This window comes from Leopardus geoffroyi, chromosome D1 (genome assembly GCF_018350155.1).
Source record: "Leopardus geoffroyi isolate Oge1 chromosome D1, O.geoffroyi_Oge1_pat1.0, whole genome shotgun sequence".
NCBI lineage: Eukaryota > Metazoa > Chordata > Mammalia > Carnivora > Felidae > Leopardus > Leopardus geoffroyi.
This window is the reverse complement of record NC_059329.1, coordinates 19426798-19443375: the sequence shown is the minus strand read 5'-3', so window position 1 is coordinate 19443375 and position 16578 is coordinate 19426798. Positions and strand designations below refer to the sequence as shown.

Genomic DNA, 16578 nt, shown 5'->3' with positions numbered 1-16578 from the left:
TGGTTGGAATATTATTGGTGCGTTGTATCTTCTGGGCTCCGAAAATACAAACCTCTTTAAAAACCAAAGGGAAGAATAGTTATCTGTTGGCATGTTAGAAGAATACCTTGCCAAGAATCAAGCAAAAGATCACACGTATGAGTGCGTGTGGAAGATAAAAGAAGGACGTGGCTGTTCTATTTCTGTTTGTCCACATGCCCTCAGGCTGATTTACTCTCACCACCAAAATGGCAGGGTTTGGCCCAAAATGCTAAGTAAACTCATGCTCAGTCCCCTCATTAATTCCAAACGTGTTCATTCAACTGAAAACATTTTTTCCCCCCCAAAAGCATATAGTTTTTGACACTCTGCACTTGAGTAGCAGACACACCTTTCAGGGTTACCACCTTTTAAACCCTTTTGGATTTCTTTTTTCTTTTCTAAATTTGTAGGTGAGCTGTGTTATCCCCTTCCGAATGCATAGCACACCTTCTACTCAACTGTATGAAGCCTTCGGAGATAAAGTCCCTCCTTTAACTTTCTTTGTGACATAGGGTTCCTCGTACTCACAAGAAGCGTTAAATGAGGACTTTCTACCGGGATCATCAACCAGGACAGAAAACTGTTCTTGTCATCTTTTGGGAGGCAAACAGAAAGCTTCTAATGGCTTGTTAAATTAGCAAAGAGGTGGTACTTGGATATGATGTTTTATGTTCAGGAGTTGGGTTTAAAAATAAGCAAATATGGAAAACGAGGTTTCCATGGACAAAGGATGCTTTGACTAAGCTCTCTTTTCTCCCCAGATTTATTTTTCTAGGGTCGGAGGGATGTAGGTACTATTTCATTTATATAGACTTGCTAGGCTCACTGCAGATGTTTGGGATTTCCTGGAAAAATAACTATATTATTTTGACAGTTGACATTTTAAGCACAGCATAAGGCTCCCAACAGTATTCTAGGAGAAGTTAATGTGGCCCTCCAAGGCTTTATTTTTTTTATTTTTTATTCATTTAATGTGGAATTCTATGTCAGAGAAACACTGATGATTTGGAGAAAATCCCTCCTCTACCAACTTCTCTGAGAGTAGATCTGGAAGGATGAGAGCAGGAAATGTAATATTACCTATGCATATGCATGAGTATGTAATCCAGAAAATGCTTACTCCGGCAGTGCCGTCTAGAAAGTTTGTGGGAGGCCATTAAAAAGGGATATCTCACTCTTAAATATGGAGAACAAACAGAGGGTTCCTGGAGGGTTGTGGGAGGGTGGGGGGCTAGATGGGTAAGGGGCATTAAGGAAGTTACTCCTGAAATCAGTGTTGCACTAGGTGCCACCTAACTTGGATGTAAATTTAAAAAATAAATTAAAAAAACAAAAGGGATGTCTCAAGCTAGCCATCCTTCCAAAAGTTAGCAATTTTGTAATGCCTCTCCAGTATTCCCCGATCCCTTTTACAAGTCCCCATCCCCTTGGGCCCTCTTGTCCTTCCCTCCTCGCTCCAATGACTGGCAAGGTAGGACTAAAATAAAGCCTGCCAGGAAATACCGGTGCCATTTGCCCAGTGAAACCAGGTCATCCAAGCATCCAAGAACTCCTAGAGTGAATGTAATTTATTCACTTTGTTTAGCCTTTCGAAGGAAACCGATTATGGTCACTGTTGCAAAGCGTATGTCTCAAAAAGCTGAAGTCATTTGGTGACCACAGTCTAATGTGTCTTTATACTCTTGACAGGAGTGACTTTCCCCCCACCTCACATACATAAGTAGGACCCAAGACCTGGCCTGCCCTTAAAAACTCACGATCGAGGGATGCCTGGGTGTCTCAGTCAGTTACGCGTCCAACTCCTGATCTCAGCTCAGGTCATGATCTCATGGTTTGTGGGGTGGAGCTCTGCATTGGGCTCTGTGCTGACAGCGTGGAGCCTACTTGGGATTCTCTGTCTCCCTCTCTCTCTCTGCCCCTCCCCTGCTCGCCCGCTCTCTCTCAGAATAAATAAACGTGAAACCATTTTTTAAAAATTCACAGTCGAGGGGCGCCTGGGTGGCGCAGTCGGTTAAGCGTCCGACTTCGGCCAGGTCACGATCTCGCGGTCCGTGAGTTCGAGCCCCGCGTCGGGCTCTGGGCTGATGGCTCAGAGCCTGGAGCCTGTTTCCGATTCTGTGTCTCCCTCTCTCTCTGCCCCTCCCCCGCTCATGCTCTGTCTCTCTCTGTCCCAAAAATAAAATAAACGTTGAAAAAAAAAATTAAAAAAAAAAAATTCACAGTCGAAGAGGAAGGTTGTTTCGGTAAGATGCACTTTATTGGTTTCAGAGACCTATTCCCTGGTAAAGAGGATCAATCTTTTTGCACACTGGAGAGACATTTAAGATAATTTTGAACTTTCTTTTCATGTAAAGCCTGGACAAAGTGGAACATCTAGGAACATTAGGATGGACTAAAGAAAACTTCTAAAAATGGTTCTTCTTGCCCACTCGTTGCTAATCTGAGAAATGACCTAAAATGGCAACTCAGCATGGTGATCTGAACTGGGGCCTGTCCTTCCGTGATTAGGACTGGTTGGTTGGATATTCCATGTCACTGTATTTGATACCAGCGAATGTTGGTGGTATAGATGGTCAGTTACGATCACATAAGCCAAGACTAATCTTTCTTTCTAGTATCAGATTTTATAAGACTCATCTGGACTAGTGCCTCAATTCTTGACTTCATTTTGTTCTTCTCAATGGGGCCTTAAAATACAGCACTGCAGCTAATCACACAAATGACTTCACTGCAGAAAGACAATCATCTGTCCTAGATCCTAGAAATTGAGAGTCATCACGACTCTGGGGACTTTTAAATACAGTCATAAAATGTGAATTAAAGTTCACCAATATCCCATGTCCTTTATCTTAAATAAGAAGTTCAGGGTCATTATTTTCTGCCTCCAAGTGATTTCACACCTAGACCTATCTGGAAGGAAACTCTAAAATTTTTTGCCATCTCTGCTATTGTGATATATTATGATGGCTACTGTGCTTTCTGCCTTCCTCCCTGTCTGTGTGCTGTGACTCATGGTGAGCTTTTCCTTTTCACTTAACACAAGTTAATGCGATTTCCCAGCTTCTAGAAAAACGATCTCCTTGGTTGCTCGGGAGCTAGCGATGTTTTGAATGATGGTGGCCGCTAAGTTGTGCCTCAGCATTCAAAATGGTGGAGCCATTTATAAACTTGCATAAGGTTATGTGTATTATTCTATTTAAATATGGAGAAAAAGGGAGGTTTTATCATGTTTATGCTTCTAAGAAACAAGGTAGTTATTATTACTGCGTAAAATAAAACATACCATGCAGTGTCTTCATAACTTTTAATAATGAGGTGCGATTGAGTTTATGCTTATAAACGGCCTGGTATTTGTGGTGTATTTTTTAAAAACAAAATTTCAAAAATTCTTCAGTTGTGGGGAAAGTAATGTTAAAAGTTTTCATTACTCAGTAGGCCTGTGTACTCTGATTGCATTGAACAGTGACCCAACCCTCAGTTTCGAATAGAACTTGTCACATAAGTAGGCATTACTTTTAATTTATCTGAGAGTTTTATTTCTGTGTCTCATCTAATTTTATTTTATTTTATTTTTACTCCTGGGCAAGGTTAGTATGATACATGCCAATCTGGTGAACATATTGGGACAACTGGAGAGGAGCAAAGTGGCTGGTGTCGGACCATGTAAATGAGCCGGAAATGAGGACAGTGACAGATTCTCGTTTGTGGTGACTTGACTAATCACACTGAAATACCAGGATAGATACAGGACATCCGTTAAGGTTGTGGGGGGGGGGTGTAGCCCTGAAAGGCTCAATCCGTCCTTTCCTGGAAACACAGCCGAGAGGGACATGGCGTCCTCTCAACTTATTCTGGAACATTCAAGAAGGGTCTGCCACTTGACAGATACTTGCTAAACGCTTGCTCTCAGTCCAGGGCTGGAGGAGATGTCAAAATGTAAGAGTGGTGAAAGATGCGGTGCGTATGCCTGAAAAGAAACAACGGGAAACTCTGTTCCGTTGTTCTCGAACATTGGTCTCCAGTCTTAGTCAAGGACATGGACTCATCGGCAGATAGTCTCAGTTCCAGTTGGTATGCACAGTGTGCTGTGGTGACAGAAGCCCACTTCTTAGGGCTGGGAGAGGCTGACTAGGGGATGATGTCTAATTTTAATTTTGACTGAAGAATTATTTAGTGGCTACTAAAACTCTGTGCTCTCCCTTGGCGCGAGGGATTCAAAGAAAGATAAGACAGTATTGATCTTTGAGGAGATCGTGGTTTAATGTAGTAGACAGACAGGTTATGACACTCAGTGCCCACTCACACGCACCCACTCAAGCACACACGGTGGCATAGGGTGTAAGTGTAACAGAGTTACGTGATTACGTAGGAGACCAAAAAGAAGGGCCTATATCTTTTTGGAGGGAGGCAAGAAAGGTAGCTTACCCAAACTGTTGGTCAGTAGATTAGCCCCGTGAATAGAATGCTGGGAAGGTGTAGAAGAGGGAACAGCTAATTCTGCCTGAAAGAGGGTCGGCGTTGGAGGAGCCGGCGTTGGCTTGGAGATCGAAAGTTAAGTGGGATTTTTTTCAGCGAGGTGAGTGAGCTGAGAACAGAAGGCGATTCCAAGGGGGAAATGGCGTGAATCGAGGGTATGCTGTGTCTAGGAGAACGAGGTCTGGTTGGTTTGTCTGGAACTTCCTGGGCATGGAAGAAATTGGAGGACACCAGGTCAGGAAAGCGGCCTGGGGTCACGTGAAAGCCAGGTTCAGGAATCTGTTGTCTGTTTGTTTGTTCCTGAGAGGCAATGAGGCGCCGTTGTTACTGGAAGTTTTGAAAAGTGAGTTGGGCAATAGAGGGAGAAAGGATTGGGGAGGAGGAAGGTTGAAACGCTGGTTCTCAGCAGTGATGAGCAACACATCAGAATAACCAGGGAAGCTTTGTGCAGAGGACACAGGCTGTTTTTTCCCCTCCCTGGTCTTCTGTCTTTTCCCTCAACCAAGTTTCTGATCTGATAGGGGGTGACTGGAAGGTAAATAAGGATATTTTGAAAAGCTTGGCTCGGTGATACTGAGACATCCTGCCCTCTGCCATTCCATTAACCCAGTCGAGAGTTGCTCCTGTAAGCCTGAGACAATGGAGTTGAGAAAGGATGATTTGAGTGATGCATGTAAATTGGGATTTAATAGTATGGACTGGAGGGGGGTGCGATGGAGAGGAAACATGATAGGTACTTAGGTAGCTAGTGGAAGCAAGTGAGAAACTATTAACTGAAATGAGCCCTAGAAGAGGAACAGCATCTTTGGGCAAGATGATAGATTCGACTTGACACCTGTAGAATTCAAGGTCCCTGTAGGCAGTTAGTAGCATAAGAAGCTGGGGTTCAAGAATACTTACAACCATACATACCTGAGTCAATTATGAAGCAATAGGAAAGACCATATAAAGGTTTTAACAAGGCACCAAAAAACCCAGAGACAAGGGAGATTTGTATTGGCTGAAACAGACAGATAAGTCGGCATGGAGAAGTGGAACTTGAGATGCATCTCAAAGCATTAATAGAAAATTCAACTTCAAGAAATGAGGCGATTAAAAATGGAGACGGTTTGCAAAACGGTCCGGGCTGGGAAAGAAAAATGCTGTTTCAGGAGGGCAGAACGGTAATATAAATGGCTTAGTAACAAAACTTCATATACCCTCATTTATGTCTCACTCCTAGCTGGAGCCATTATCATTCACAATTTACACATTACGAAGTAGGTTCAGAGAGGTTAAACAAATGACCCAAAAGGTTCCAAGGGAAACGGTGTGCCTTCACTCTAGAGCCTTTAATCTAGAGTCTTATTCTGATCCATTAGGTTGTGTGTGCTTAAAGGTAGGATTCATCTCTTACATATCCTTAAATACCTCCTCACTAGTGTGTTGCCTGAAAATAGAGGCAGCTGTCAATAACTATCTGTTGAATTAAACTTCTCATTTTTGTGTGTGCGGTGGTCTAATTGTTTGCCGTCTATACTTAAGACCAAACATGGAACATAACATCGTAGGACTGGAAAGGACCGTGATGATTTTCAAACCCGATCAGCTCACTTTACAGGGCAGCAAGTTACGTCTCAGGAGAGGAAGTAACTTGACTGGGATTTCACCTGCATATCGCAGCTCCTATTGTGAAATCTCACATCTCATATCATCAGAGTGAATCAGTACCTTGATCTCCGTTGGTTCTTCAGCTAGGGCTTGTCTTGCATACCATTCAGTCCAAGAGAGTCATGGGTGCAAAGTGTGAGGCCGTCCTCTGTCCTCTGAGCTCTACAGAGTTAGTTGGAAAGGAGAAACATGGATAGGACGTAGGAGGAGTCACCTTTGTTTTGCTGTTTTTTAAATGGAAAAGCATAGTCCCACCTGCCCAGGTCAGATGAGAAGAAATACCATCCCAGGGTAGAGAACTGATGAGAGAGTAACATGAGCCATGGTGGAAAAGGTCCAGAGCTGGGATTTAGGACCTCTGGGGGCACCAACAGGTTGTGAGATGTGGGGGCTCTCTTAGGTTCCTCATCTGGAAATCAGAGGATTAGATTAGATTTGTCTAGCTTTTGTTTGTCACTTGCCTTCTCGGCTAAACCCCCGCCCAAAGCGGATGAGCTCCTCCTTCCCAGCCAGTGAGGGGAAGAAAGAGCTTGACTGGTCTACGCTACCATGAATGGTTCCTAAGGGTGAACAGAGTCCCTTGGGGCCACGTGAACATTGATTGGTGTGCTCCTTGCTCAACCAACCCCGCGAGGGTCCAGACGGCCGATCTGGTCCCTTCAGCCTGATCTTCTGGGCCTGTCCCCATCAGCCCGTCCTCCTGGCTTGACTCTGCTTCTGGTCTTCTGTGCTTTACCTCAGCCCTACATCCGTGATGCCCGTGATTCATTGATCTCGCTGTCTGCTTGTCCCGTCCTTCCCCTCATGTTCTACACCTTTGATTTTTGAAACATTTTTTTTAACGTTTGTTCATTTTTGAGAGAGAGAGAGCGTGAGTGGGGGAGGGGCAGAGAGAGAGGGAGACACAGAATCCCAAGCAGGCTCCAGGCTCTGAGCTGTCAGCACAGAGCCCGACGCGGGGCTCGAACTCACTAACCGTGAGATCATGACCTGAGCTGAAGTCGGATGTTCAACCGACTGAGCCACCCAGGCGCCCCTGTTCTTTTTTTTCTTTTTCTTTTTTTTTGAATGCCGGGTGGTTTTCCGTTGTATGGATATACCACATTTGGTTTATTCATTCACTGCTCGCAGGACATTTGGCTCGTTCCCAGTTTGGGGTGATGATGAATAGAGCTGCCATAAACATCTATGCACGAGCGTTTGCATGAGCGTAAGCTTTCTCTTCTCCAGGGTGAATACCCAGGATGGGGAGTGCTGGGTGGATCCCCTTTATATTGATTGCCTCCCACTAACGAGCCTGTTTGCCCTCCCCGGGGCTTCTGACGCCCTCCGCGCCTCGCTGCCTTCCCTCTCCCTCCGCTGAGCAGCCCCGTCTGCCAAAGCGCTTCTGGCAACATCCCACGCCACTTTCTGGCGAGAGAGCTCCCAGCATGTGCTGAGACTGGAGCCCATTGCCGTTAGTCTAAATCTCTCTGGGCTCTGACTTCTTTGCTGGGATTCGGCTTATTGCACCGGTACCTTAGTTCCCTCTGCTGGCGGATCCACAAAGCTGGCTTTCAGCCTGTGCCGGGGGTGGGGGGGGGAGAAATGGTAGGTGCAGTGGAAAAAAAGGAAAATCACCGGGGGGTGGGAGTGGGGGTGGGGAGGGAGGCTGTGGCACGCTACCGTTGTAGTGACAGCCTGACAGGGACACTTCATGTATTTGATGCTACACATATAGATAAACGCTGTAATATTTTTGTGGAGCTCTACAATATTGTGCTTGTCTTCTCCATTGTAGGCAAAGATGGGCTGTCTGGAAAGCTGGACTCAGCCTGGAGCCTGCTACCCAGATTGCGATTTTGTGAAGACTTCCGCATACAAATGACTCAGATGCAAACATTCAGAAAAGATCTTGGAGGGCCATCTGGTCCTTGCTGGTTCTAAAAGCTTCATTCAGCCTGGTGGATGGAGCCCGTGCAAAAAAGAGTGAGGGCCCCGCACTGAGGTTTAAATGCGTTCCCCTGACCGAGGCGAGAAGCTGACTTTCGAAATAGCTGAGGCTCGAGGGCCGGCTGGTGTCGCCTCCCTCTTATAGGTCAGTGCCAGTCTAATGAATATTTCACTGATGATCATGTAGTTGCACGGAGGCTTCAACACACACACACACACACGCACGCACACATGCACACACACACACAGAGTTTTGCGTCATCGGGGAGCATGTGTTAATTTGTTTGGGTGTCTGAAACGGGTGGGAATTAGGCTGACCCAGCATGTCAGGCGGCGAGGTCTATCAGAGCCGTGGGATCATGGGGATGTGTCATACTTAATTCGCGAAGACAGCCTTGCATTTGGGACAGTGGTGCTGATGGGCTCGCCTTGCTCACTGGCTGGCTGCTCGCCTTTTGACCTGAGGTATTATGACTGCATGTTCTGTGGCCAAGGGACAGGGAGCGTCTCCTTGCTGGGAGGCTACCGGGCTTGGATAGGGACGGAATCCTGTACTCTCAGCCTCAACCACGGGTTCTGACCAAGTCCCGGCAGAGACTGGGCATGTAGGGAGAGGGACGCTGTGCACCGGGGAGCATGGCTTTGAGACCCCCACCTCATCTGGCCAAGCTCGTGAAGAGACGCTCCCTGTCTAACCTCTTGTTCCTCTGGGCTTTCGTTTTCTTGTCTGACGGCGGCAGAAGGGGTGGGGGGCACGTTGGCTTCCTTTAGTTTCCGTAGACAGAGCCACAATATGTCGTCCAAGATGACAGGGTAATTCATGCTTTTTCGCTCCGTCGGAGGTAAACTTGAGTGCAAGGGGCTGCGTCTCTTCTCCGCGTACCCCCCGCCTTAGCACAGCATTGAGCCCACCCAACACATGAAAAGGGACCTTACTAAATGCTGAGGAGAGGGGCACCTGGGTGGCCCAGTAGGTTGAGCGGCTGACTTCGGCTCAGGTCATGATCTCATGGTTCTTGAGTTCAAGGCCCGCATCAGGCTTGCTGCTGTCAGTGTGGAGCCCACTTTGGATCCTCTGTCCCCTTCTCTCTGCCCCTCCCCCATGGGCTTGTGCTCCCCCCCCTCAAAAATAAATAAACATTAAAAAAATTTAAGGGGTGCCTGGGTGGCCCAGTAGGTTGAGCGGCTGACTTCGGCTTAGGTCGTGATCTCGCAGTTTGTGAGTTCAAGCCCTGTGTTGGGCCCTGTGCTGACAGCTCAAAGCCTGGAGCCTGCTTCGGATCCTGTCTCCCTCTCTCTCTGCCCCTCCTCTGCTCGAGCGCTCTCTCTCTCTCTCAAAAGTAAACATTAAAAAAAAAAACAAAAAACCTTAAATGCTGAAGAGAGAGGCGTGATGTTTTCAAGGCACCCATAAGCTGGGTGAGATATATGAATGTTGGGACCATGGGGAAATTATTTTCCTTTTCCCTCAGTTAATTTGTCTTTCTTGAATTCCCTCTCCATAAAGATGCTGGCGTTCCGCATTCAGTCATTCCCGTCTTTCCACGACTGTGGTGCTCCAGGAGATCTGCCCTACAAGATCTGGAATACCGTCAGATGAAATAAACTGGTAAGTCCTTCTCTGCAAGTTGAATGTTTTGTTTCAAAAGCCGTGCCGGATACCTACAAAGATTTCCTCAGTCCCTAGCACCCCGGCCCAAAGACAAGAAGCAAAACCTTGTAACGGTCAAAAGCAGAAGTTAATGGTTTAGAACTTTCAGGCCGTCCTGGGAGGTCTCTTCTAGCAAGATGGCGCCTTCAAGGGGTTTCTCACTGTTGAAGCAAAAGTTTAACGTTATCGGTTGTATGATCATCAGGTGAGGCTTATGGTTTGTGAGAGAGTAGGTAGGGCTCTGCCGTGTACCAGCTTTCTTCAGCAAGGCTTTCCCTCTTCTCCTCTCAGGATGACATGCTTTCACAGAGAATCTTGATGTTTCCCTGTGAGTGGCTTTATAGGGGCTTCACCTATAGCATGGGCTTTGCTGGGGCCCTAGAGACTTACGTTGGCCCCTGGTTAGTTCACTAATGGCAGTGCCTGTATTTCTATTTTTTTAAATTTTTTAAAATAATTTTTAATGTTTATTTATTTTTGAGAGAGAGACAGACGGCAAGCTGGGGAGGGGCAGAGAGAGAGGGAGACACAGAATCCGAAGCAGGTTCCAGGCTCTGAGCTGTCAGCACAGAGCCCGACGCGGGGCTTGAACTCACGAACCGTGAGATCATGACCTGAGCCGTCGTCAGATGCTTAACCAACTGAGCCACCCAGGCTCCCCCTATTTTTTTAATTTTTGGTAAAATATATACAACATAAAAATTCTACCTTAACCATTTTTAATGACACTATTACAATATCATTGACTCTGTTTCCTGGGCTGTACTTTTAATCCCTGTGACTTAGAATTGGAAGTTTGTATCTCCTAATCCACCTTCCCTGATATCACCCCCTCCCCCTTGTGGCTTTCCTTCCCTTTGAAAACTACCAGTTTGTTCTCCATGCTTCTGGATCTATTTCTGTCTCGCTTGTTTGTTTATTTTGTTTTTTAGACTCACATACTATTTGTCCTCACAGCTTGTTGTCTGTGGCTGGCTGCTGTCACTTAACGTAAGGTCCTCAAGGTTCATCCATAGTGTAACATGTGTTAGGAATTCCTTCTTTTTTAAGGCTGAGTAATATTCCATTTCATTCATCCATTCATCTGTTGATGGACACGTGGGTCACTTCTACCTTTTGGCTACCTTGACTAATGCTGCTATAAACATGGGTGTACAAATATCTCTTCAGTACCCTGCTTTCAATTCTTTTGGATGTGTACCCAGAAGTGAGATTGCGGAATCATGGGTAGTTCTATTTTTAAGTGTTGGAGATACCACCGCGCTCTTTTCCCACACTGGCCGCACCGTTTTCCATTCGACCAACAGCGCACGAGGCTTCTGATTTCTCCATACCTTCTCCAATGCTTATTTTCTGTTTTTGGGGGGTAGCAAACCATCTTAAGCAGCACGAGGTAGTATTTCACTGTACTTTTAGTTTGCATTTCCCTGAGGAGTGGTGATGTTTTCGTGTACTTTTTGGCCATTCGTATGCCTCCTTTGCCAAAAATGTCTGTTCAAGTCCTCTGCCCGTTTTGGAATCGAGTTGTTTGTTTTCATTGCTGAGTTATAGGAATTTTTTGTATATTTGGGATCCCTTGTCGGATAGATGATTTGCAAATATTTCCTTCCATTCAGTAGGTTGTTTTTCCACTCTGCCGATCATGTCATGTAATGCCCAGAAGTTTTAAATTTATATGTAGGGTGATTTATCTATTTTTTTTTTTCTTTTTCTGCTTGGCTTTTGATGTTATATTCAAGAAATCATCGCCAAATCCAATGTCATAAAACTTTCCCCCTATATTTTCTCTTAAATGTTTTATAGTTGGAGGCCTTACATGTGGGTCTTTGATTTATTTTATGTAGCACCTGTTTTTGCCCTTCCTTAGACAGTGCGTTTCTTGAGCATAGAGGCCGCGGCTGTCCATCTACATATTCTTGGCACATAGGACATACCTGGACACGTGGTAGGTGATCAGTAAATCACAGCTGAATGAAACAACTTTATGAGACATGATGAGACTAAACCAAAGAATGTATTTATAGTGACTTTCCATCTCCATAGTAATTATGGCAGACTGCCCTGAGGACCCGTAAAGAAATCTCTGAATTAAGAAAGTAATACTACTTGCGAGGGCTTTTTGGCATTTTACGTATTTCCTTTCTCTTGAAGATGTATAACGGAATATCCGCACATTTGTCATGCTGGTTGTGTTCTTATCACACTTGACCTTGACCGCCTTTGTCATGCGCTCTGTGAGCAGTTAGCTCTACCACGATGAAACCGTGCAAAGAGATTGTTTCTCCCGTCCACGTGGGTCCCCAACACCCCGGGTGGGTCGGTGGAGGAGGTGATAAGTTAGCTTCATGACCTTGGGCAAGTTATTTCCCCATCTCAGAGCCTCCTTCAGTTCCTTCATTTATGAAATGAGCAAGAAACACATAGGAGAGTCCTTCTAGTTCGAAAATCATCCAGTATTTCAAACCGAAGTAGAAACTCAGCCTCCTCTGGGAAGAAACAAAGATAAGCTTCGCCACCGTCTGGCTGGCAGAGAGGACCTGAGAGCCAGGTAGAGAGAAGGCTGGACCCTATCGCTGGCGTTACGTTCCTGCTCACGCCACATGTGCTCCAGGGAAGGGGACGGTTTGTGAAAACAGTCATACCATTGTTGTCCTTGCACCGGGGACGTCTCCACGTCTCAGAGACTCCGGAGCCAATGGTCTTGTACGTGGGCACGCGTGCGGCACGACCAATTTAAAAGATAAGGGGCCTCTGGGTCACAATGTTAGTTACAGCTGTGAAGGTCACCCCACCTCTAACCCCGCACATCCCACGTGTCTTCTGGTGAGTTTCAGCCACGTTTCAGAGACGGTTTCGACGCTGGCCCCCTCGTGGGCTCCTCTGTGAGGTAGCCTGATCACTGGCATCTGATTCTGAGGTCTCCCTTCTGCCACAGCCATTCCTGGACCTTTCTGAGACTGGGCACTGGGGCTTCTTGATGGTGCCAATCAAACAGCAAGGACTACCGAGGGCATTGGGGAAATCTGGATTCTGATCTCCACTCTTCCCTCTGCGTGAGCTCTGGGCAAGTGAATTACCCCTCACTGGGAATGGGTGTTGACAAGTGTCAAACAGAAGGGATTTTATCTACTGTTTTAAGCAGGGAATTGGGTTGTCGAAAGAGGGAAGAGTAGAAGGAACTACCTTTATCGAGCACCTTCTGTATACAAGGTCCTCTGCCAACTGCATGTACAAGCTATTATTCTGTTCAATACTCAAAACAGTTCCATGAAGGAGCCCTTGTTAGACTCGTCTTAGGATGGGAGAATTGATGCTCAGAGAGGTTAGGGGACTTGTTCAGAGTCACACAGCTTGTATGCAGCAGAATCAGGATTCTTGTGGACACCTAGTGCACATTTTCTCCTCTTAGGGCTCCTCAGAAGGAGGATCGCAACTTCCTGAGACTTCTGGCTTTTACCTTTGCTGAAGAGCAGATGCCGCCTACGTTCCCCCAAAGCCACATTTTCCAGAGAAAGAAGAAACTTTTGGTCAAATTGCCAAACGCGGAGTGTTGAGGGGGGCTGTGTCAAAATTGCCCCAAAGACAAAGATCCAAGCGTAAGCAAGGCTTCGTTTATCTGTGATTCCAACTCACAGTCATTTCTTTTGCTCTGTCTTCCTTTTTCTGAACATATTCTTCGCAAATGCGTTTTCACCGGGGGCCCTGGTGAGGGTTATGGGGTCCAGATTCCTGCTCTGGGGCCCTGGATTCACAAAGGCCAAGTTGACGTCCATTCTGCATCTGGCTTATTTGATTCCAGAAGAGTGCTGAGGTCCCCTGAGAGAGCCAGGAGAGATTTGCCTCCTGCAGAGGTTTGGATAAGCCTCAGCTAATCTCCGTGGCTTCTTAAGGGCACACCTGCTTGTCTGTGAGCCAGCAGCCTCCTCGCTCATTTCCCGTGGGACGGCTGGGGTCAGAGGGCCTCCAGAAAGCCTTTTATCCCCCACCGCCCCACCAGGCCCCCCTCAGCAGCACCTGGGTCCACACATAAGACTTTCTTTGAGGGGAGGTCTAGACGTTGCCCCTCCCAGAATGGGGGCCGGTGCCCTTTTCCCTTCTTTTCGAGGCAGCTTGCTTGTTCCTTCCTTCTAAATAAGCATTTAATTCAAGCTTTATCATGCATGGCTCAAACTTTATCCCACCGGGGCTAAGCTGATCTGAATTAGTTTCTGGGCTGCTGAGCTGTGAACGCATAGTAGGTGCTCAGTAAATAAAGATGACGTCTGGTTATGATCTGCCTGGGACTCCACGAAACGCTGTGAGCTTTCCATCTGCTACATCGCCCGGATGCGATAGTAACGCTGATAATATAACATGTCAGAGAATTCAAGTCATTTCTGGTCAGCCTTGGCAGTTAGGGATTCTTTCCTCCCACCTTTCCCAAATCACATTGTCCTTCTTAATTACCCTTTAGAAGTAGCTAGTAGTGAAGTTGATTTGTATTATATGAGCATTCTGCTTAAGATGGGCAGTCAGGGACTGTTGTTTGACATAGGAAGCTCTCAGGTGTTTGCCTTCTTGCTTTCTTTCCTTCCTCCTTCTTTCTTCCTTCCTTCCTTCTTTCTTTCCTTCCTTCTTTCCTTCCTTCCTTCCTTCCTTCCTTCCTTCCTTCCTTCCTTCCTTCTTTCCTTCCTTCCTCCCTCCCTCCCTCCCTTCCTTCTTTCCTTCCTTCCTCCCTTCCTTCCTTCCTTCCTCCCTTCCTTCCTTCCTTCCTTCCTTCCTTCCTTCCTTCCTTCTTTCCTTCCTTCCTTCCTTCCTTCCTTCCTTCCTTCCTTCCTTCTTTCCTTCCTTCCTTCCTTCTTTCCTTCCCTCTCTCCTCCCTTCCCCCTCCCGTCCTTATCCCCATCCCTCCCTCCCTCTTCCCCCCTCTCTATTTTTTGTATATAAAATGGAGGCATATACCATTTTCGACGAGGGTGCTATGAATGGTAATCTGTAAGGGTATGGCTGAAAAGAATCTAATTTAAAAAGCTGTGATCCTCTCTTCCTTTGAACTCACCAATTGTTCTGCAGGTTTGTAATTCCACTTGTCCCTAATTCCACTAATATTTGTTAAGCCCTTATTCTAAGTCCCTGGGCTGAGTAAGAGGGGGATGAACCCAGCCCCATGGAAACCAGTTTACCTAGGAAGCTAGGCCATTGGAATTAACGTGCTAGAGCCATGTGTGGGTTGGTGGCTTATTTGAGTATTAAAGAAGGGGGCGGGATAAATAAATATCAGTTCTTCTGGTTACGGGCACAATATCACAAGCTTACACATATTTCAGTTACCTTCCCCAAACCATGCCAGATAAACAGTGTCAACCCCATATTATAGAGGAGGACGTAGAAGCCCAAAGGCATTGAGTAACTTGCTAAGTTGGTTACAGAGCTAAGACTATAGCCTGGCTGATGCAACCAGTACTCGGAAATCCAGGTGTGATTTGAACCCGGCCCTAGATCTGAACAACCCTCGGGTTCTAGCCTCTTCCATCTACACAGAAAGCCAGCTGCGATGGAGACAGAGCATGCTGCCGTAGGGAGTCCCTTTAAAGAGTTAAGGCTCCAAAGTGACTTTTAAAGGGGAATGCATGTAAAGATAATTTACCAGCTAATTGCTAATCTTCCCTTTCAGTTTGGATTGTATACGTATCAGGGTGTGTGGTGACTTTCAGCTCTGGGTTTTAGTTATTTTAGCTGGAGCACGCTACCTTTTCCTGTGCCTGCAGCATTCCCTTAGGATGCTGCTTCCTGCTCACTGAAATGCTTTGGCATTGTCTCTCGCCTGATATGTACACAAATGAATGTTCCACACCTCCCTTTTCCCCAGTGGAGTGCACAGACAACAAGCAGACAGACACTATCTAAGATTAGGCTGCAACTCAGGGCCCATAATATTGTGGCAGAAAGTAGAAAATAAAACAGCCAGTGCTGGGTGCAGGATAATAGCATAATAGGATAAGTGTGAGAGAGTCAGGAGGCGGTAATGGCCCTGGAGATGTAGAAATTCCGGGAAAGTAGGGCGGTATAAAAGCAGAGACGCCATCTGTGGGATCCAAGCAGTTGTGAGAGACTCTGAATGACACAATATGGAGATCTGTTACACAACACACAAAATAGTAGTAAAGTAATCATCTGGCCTTAACAATTGTCAGGCACTCTTTGAAATGCCACCTTCCTGGCCACCAACACCGGGGTAGCCGCGGATAAATGGCAAGGTTATAAATTGCCGCCTCCTTCGGCCAATTAAAATTGCAGAAAGCGAGAAGCCAAAAAATCGATGCCTCCTCCCTTCGCCAGATGGACTCTGGGCTCGACCAGCAGTGGGCACAGCACATGCTCTCACGCCATCTCCTTCAGGGACAATAAACAGGTAGATCAGAGGGATGGAGAAGGAAACTCCACTTTACTGAATGAACGCGTGTATGTGCCAGGCGTGATGGCTGGCATTTTGTGTAGATGATCCCATTTGGTCCGCAGAGCGCCACTTTGAGGTTGGTGGCATTGTTCCGATACGAAACAGGAAGACACTGAGCCTCAGAGAAGGAAAATGACTTGCTCGTCTTGACCTGGGTGGGGGAAGCCAGGATTCTCATTTGGGTCTGGATGACTCTCGGGTCCCCGCTCTTTCTGCTACCACCCCTGTTTCTCAGAGGTGGAACAGTCCGTAAGTGAGTTACGTCTGCTCATCGGAGATCCTTTTCCAAATAGACATTATCCATGAAAGTTTCTGTGGACGGGAAATGTGTCTCTTTAAGTGTCTGGGAATCTGGAATCAACTAACCAATCAACTAATCAACTTTTCAAGTCATTGGAATGATCCTTCTGTA

At 46.3% G+C, this 16578-nt stretch overlaps 1 long non-coding RNA gene across 3 annotated transcripts; it reads right to left on the bottom strand.

The window, feature by feature from the left end:
• Positions 1 to 3565: 3565 nt before the first annotated feature.
• Positions 3566 to 6556, bottom strand: LOC123600816. Of its 3 annotated transcripts, XR_006713834.1 has the most exons (4): positions 6403 to 6556; positions 6208 to 6309; positions 4447 to 4797; positions 3566 to 3988 (listed from the first exon to the last, which is right to left on the bottom strand). It is a non-coding gene; the product is annotated as an uncharacterized LOC123600816 (long non-coding RNA). The 3 variants fall into 3 exon arrangements; XR_006713832.1 differs by having other exon boundaries at positions 3566 to 4797; XR_006713833.1 differs by having other exon boundaries at positions 3566 to 4701.
• Positions 6557 to 16578: the final 10022 nt, after the last annotated feature.